The sequence below is a fragment of the Alligator sinensis genome, unplaced genomic scaffold (genome assembly GCF_000455745.1).
Source record: "Alligator sinensis unplaced genomic scaffold, ASM45574v1 scaffold1912_1, whole genome shotgun sequence".
NCBI classification, from domain to species: Eukaryota; Metazoa; Chordata; order Crocodylia; family Alligatoridae; genus Alligator; species Alligator sinensis.
Genome location: NW_005843724.1, coordinates 38,187 through 43,014, shown reverse-complemented (window position 1 = coordinate 43,014; position 4,828 = coordinate 38,187). Strand labels below are relative to the sequence as shown.

Below are 4,828 nucleotides of genomic sequence, written 5' to 3'. Positions count from 1 at the left end.
GGTGATGGAAGATGAAGGAACAGAATGCTTAAAGGTGGGCTTGGTTAGGGAGGGGTGCGGGGGTGGTTCTGGCCTCCTGGCGTGCCCCAAAGCTGGGTGGTGTATGCCTGGGTTAGGTTTAGTCTGTGTGTGAGTCCTGGCTCTGTTTGTAAAGGCTGAAAACAGCCTTTGAGTGTATAGGGGTTTTCAGGGTTTGGTCCTGGCATCTGGGTGCAGATCTTATCCCTGGGTGTGGTGGGGCAGAGGAGCGGGTACCTGCGTCTCTGCCTCTGCCTGCCTGTTGCTGGTGCCCGTGGCCTCCCTTCAGTTCTGGGAACTGCACTTTTTTCTGTCTTTCTTCGTTTGTCACTGGTGTTTCTTTCTACTTGGATTTTTAATATCACTGCAGCACTTCTTGTTCTTCCTTTCCTCTTCCCAGAGCTGGAAGGAGGGCTGTGTTGGCACTTAAATTGGTCCCCTCATTTGGGAGGGGTCTGACTGCACCCTGTGTTGCTTGTTTGGGGGTGGGTATGCGCTGCCTCTGGAGTCCTGGGTTGGAGGTGGTGGTGGTGGAGGGGTTCTGCTTTGTAATGTGAGATGTGATTTGTGTTCCATGTCGTAATTGCTTGTTGTTTTGGGGGTGATGCCATTGTTTGGACTTGAGCGGACAGGAGCTGTGGTAGAGAAGAAGAGACGTAGATCCGCCACCATGTAGAAGGAGGTGGAGGAAGCGGACGGCTGTGCACCTGTGGTCATTTTTGGGTCACCAGGGGTGAGGCCTCAGTCTGTTGGCTGGAGCTGCTTGCATGGGCAGAGCCTCTGGCGGGTAAGAGCTTAGTTGGAGTGGTGTGGGATTGTCTTGCAGTGGGGCAGTTGCTTGTGCCTTGCACTTTTGTTAGGTCACGAAGTTTCCCGTGTGCCCTCAGGAGGTTCCTGCACCCTGTGAGAGGAGAGGAAGTGAAGCGGGGACAAGTGAGGACTGAAGAAGGAGTAGCATAACACCTGGCGTGGTGAGGGCTGCCTGTCAGGGGTGGGGCCTTTTCTGCGGCTGGATGGGGGGGCTCTTAGCTGAGCACCCCTTTGGAGCGCTTTGACCCGGTGCCTGGGTGTGTGGGGTGGGAATTGTACCTGTGGGTTCCTTCTTCTGTTCAGTTGTGTCCCTGCGGCGACTGCCTGTTTTGTCCCTTCTAGGGTTCTGGCCTGCGTGGAGGGAAATGTACAGTGGCTCAGCGAGTGGAGCGGAGCTGTGCCCACAGAGGGTGAAGCGGGAGGAACAGGATGCTGCACCGTGTGTTGGTGTTGGATGGGCAGATCCTGAAGTTGGTAAATGCTTGCTTGGAGCCGTGTGGGGTTGTCGAAGTCTGGCAGTTATTTGTGCTTCGCCCTTTGTTGTTTTCTCTGCTTGTTGTGCTGAGGTTTTTGTTTTGCTCAGGATGTCTGCCTTCTGTATGGGGAAGGCCTGGCAAGCAAGGCTGCACAGGGGCTGAAGGAGCACTGTGATGCCAGGTGTGGTGAGTGCTGGCTCTCTGGGTGAGGCCTTCCCCCTGGTGTCTGTGTACCCTCTGTGTGCCCTTTGCAGTGTGTTGAGGTGCTCCCTTGGCTGCATGTGTGGGGTGGGAATTTTCCCAGTGGTTCCCTTGTCCCATGTTTTGTTCTTTCGCTTGGGGTGAATGCTTCTTCTCTGTTCTCTCTAGGGTCCTGGTGTGTGTGGAAGGAAAGGGTGAGGACACTGGAGCAGAGCAGTGGTAATGGAGCCAGAGGATCAGGATGCTAGAAGGTGTTTTGTGTTTGGGAGGAGGGGGAGGGGTTGCCTGGGTGTGGTGGGAAGGCTGAGGCAGGGAGTTGTGGGGTTTGAGGTTCCCTTCCTCCTTTGTGGTGGCATGCTGTTGTCAGGGGTCCCTCATCTGGCTCTGCACGAGGCGTGAGCATGCCTGCCAGCCCCTGCCACTAGTTGTTTTGGGTCCTTCAGCTTGGTTAGCTCCAATATTTGGGTGCTGGTGTCTGGCCCTGTTCAGGTTGTGCCGGGCCACGAGTGTTTTGTCTGAGTTACTGCCTAGCTGTTTGTATTGCCACAGGCTCTGCCACCAGTGCTGGGAATGGCTTGTCCTGTGTCTGTGTGCCTTTCTGTTTGTCTTATTGTCTTCAAAGTTGCTGCAGCCTTTCTCTGCTCTTCCCAGAATTGGCAGCAGACCTGTGTTTGCACATCTAAATTCCTTCCTTTGCTTGGTAGGGGAAAGCCCTGAGAGGGCTCTGCCTGCACCCTCGCAGCTATGGGTGGTGGTGGTAAAAGTAAATAAAGAAAAATAAGTTGCCTGTGGGCTCTTGGCAAGGAAGGTCTACTGCCCCCAGTGCTGTGTGCTTTCGTGTCTTGCTGTGGTGCACCCTGGGCAGGGGTCCCTCATCGGGCTCTATGTGAGGCCTGAGTATTGCTGCCTGCCCCTGGCACTAGCTTCTTTGGCTCTGCGAGCCAGGTTTCTTCCAACACGTGGGTGCTGGTGTCTGGCCTGCTCCAGGTTTTGCTGGGGCAGAAGTTTGGTGCGTTTCTCTGCTTAGCTGTCTGTCTTGGCACAGGCTCTCCCACCAGTGCTGGGAACGGGTTGTCATGTCCGTGTGCCTTCCTGTTTGCCTTGTTGTCTTCCATGTCACTGCAGCATTTCTCTGCTTTTCCCAGAACTAGCAGGAGACCTGTGTTTGCACATCTAAATTGCTTCCCTCGCTTGCTGTGGGAAAGCCCTAAGAGGACTCTGCCTGCACCCTCACAGCTATGGCGGGGGGGGGATTAAAAAAAAAAAAAAAAGGTGCCCGTGGGGTCTTGGCAGGGTGGGGCCACTGTCCCCAGTGCGGTGAGGGCTCTGAGTTGTTGATAGTGGCAATTGCCTTTTCTTTGTCTCTGTATGTGTGTGGAGGAGCCATCTTCCGAAGGCTTGAGGGCTGTGAAGCAGACACTGTGAAGATGAAGTGAACAGTCCCAGAGATGGTGCTCGAGGAAATGGGCAGCCTTGTCGTGACTTCCTGACTTGTGTGATGTGAGGCCTCTTCCCCTGTGGCATGACCTGGCTGGACTCCTGGGGTGGGTCTGAGCTGTCTTGCAACAGTGTGATGTGTTTGTCTTCCTGCCTGACCACTTCTTCCACACTTGTTCTTTCATGTTTCTAGGAGGTTTTGTGTGTGTAGCTTCGCAGGCGGTGCATCTCTGCTCCCACTTCCTGCTGTGAGGACACCTGGTAAGGAGCAGCATGATTGTGGCTGGCTGTGGTGAGTAGTGCCTGTTGGAGATGAGGGCTCTCCTGTGGTGGCTGTCCCTTGTGTAGGTTAGCTGTGTCCTTGATTGCCTGTGAATATGCACCTCAGGCTGGCCACAGGCATGCCTTTGTGAGCAGAGTTAGTGGATAGTGGGGCTGGATGTATGCTGGGGGTTTGGAGAGGGGAACGTCCCTTATCTCTGAGTCGGTGCCCTTGCATTCCCTTGGTGGGCTGATGAGGTTTTTGTTTTTTTTCCAGTGGCCTCAATGTTGTGGGGGAGAGGAATAGAAGTGAGTTTTCTACAGTGGTGGTAGAAGATGGAGGAACTGGATCCTGAAAGGTGGGCTGGGTTAAAGTGGGAGGCTGGGTTGCGTTTTCCCTGGTCGTATTTGGGTGGGGGAGGAAACCCCTAGTGTGTGATGGGGTCTGGAGCTCCGTGCTGTCTGGGGAGTGATGCTGAAGCAGGGAATTGTGGCCCTTAGGGATGCTGCAGAGCAGGGTGGGTAAGCCTGATTTTGGTTTAGCTTGGTGTTGAGTCCTGACTGCTTGTAAAGGCTGGAAATTGTCCTTGAGTATATTAGGGGTTTCAGTGTTTGCCCCTGGCTTCTGGGTGCAGATCATGGCATTGGATGTGCTGGGGCAGAGGAGTGGGTGCGTGCGCCTCCGCCTCTGCCTGGCTGTTGTTGCTGCCACTGCTCTCCCTTCAGTTCTGGGAAGTGCGCTCTGTCCTATGTCTCTGGTTGTGTCACTGGTGTTTCTTTCTACTTTGATATCTAAAATCACAGCAGCACTTCTTTCTTTGCTCTTCCCAGAGCTGGAAGGATAGGTGTGTTTGCATATAAATTGATCCCCTCCTTTGGGTGGGCTTTGACTGCACCCTGTGTGCCTCATGTGCGGGTGGGGGTGTTATGCTTTTGGTGTCCTAGATTGCAGGGGGGAGGGCATTGTGTCTGTGCTGTCAGTACTATGAGGTGTGAATACTGTTGTGTGTAGTAATTGCTTGTTGTTTTGGGTGTGATGTCAATGTGTGGAGTGTGAGCTGAGGTGAAGAGACCTAGAGCCAGTGCTACGTAGAAGCAGGTGGTCGTGCAGCCATGCTCACTTCTGGGTGACCTGGAGGGAGGCCTCTGCCCGTTCGGTGGAGCTGTGTGCATGGGCAGAGCCTGCAGTGGGTAGGATGTTACTTGGAGCGGTGTGGCGTTTTTTTTTTTTTTGTTCTTCCTTTGCTCTTCCCAGGCATGGAAAGAAGGCCATGTTGGCACCTAAATTGGTTCCCCCTTTGGGGAGGGGCTTGACTACCTGCCTACTTTGACTACCCTGCCTTGACTACCCTGCCTACTTTGTTTGGGGGGTGGTTTGGAGGGGAAGGTGTCTCCCCTCAGTACTATGAGATGTGAGTACTGTCCCATGTAGTAATTGCTTGTTGTTTTGGGGTAATGCCAATGTTTGGACCGTGAGCAAAAGAGAGCTTGAGGTAGAGGTGAAGCGACATAGAGCCGCAACCATTTAGGAACTGGAGGAAGCAGGTGACTGTGCACCTATGGTGACTTCTGTGTCAGTGGGAAGGAGGCCTCTGCCCTTTCGCTGGACTTGGGGGCAGAGCCTG

The 4,828-nt window shown here is 54.0% G+C and overlaps 2 long non-coding RNA genes across 6 annotated transcripts in view; both read left to right on the top strand.

Moving 5' to 3' along the window:
• Positions 1-1,684, top strand: LOC102380968. Of its 2 annotated transcripts, XR_325574.3 has the most exons (6): positions 1-34; positions 651-805; positions 906-989; positions 1,171-1,302; positions 1,412-1,490; positions 1,674-1,684. It is a non-coding gene; the product is annotated as an uncharacterized LOC102380968 (long non-coding RNA). The 2 variants fall into 2 exon arrangements; XR_001359251.2 differs by lacking the exon at positions 1-34 and having other exon boundaries at positions 41-805.
• LOC102380801 overlaps positions 1-4,417 on the top strand; it is a 7,291-nt gene extending 2,874 nt beyond the window's left edge. Inside the window, exons 1-4 of one of the 4 annotated variants that reach the window (XR_003092412.1) lie at positions 1,681-1,756; positions 2,886-3,005; positions 3,136-3,234; positions 3,481-4,417. This is a non-coding gene — a long non-coding RNA (uncharacterized LOC102380801). Of the gene's footprint in view, positions 1-1,680; positions 1,757-2,343; positions 3,050-3,135; positions 3,235-3,480 lie in introns of those variants that run through there. The other 3 variants (XR_003092409.1, XR_003092411.1, XR_003092410.1) reach the window with 3 other exon arrangements.
• The last annotated feature ends 411 nt before the right edge of the window (positions 4,418-4,828 follow it).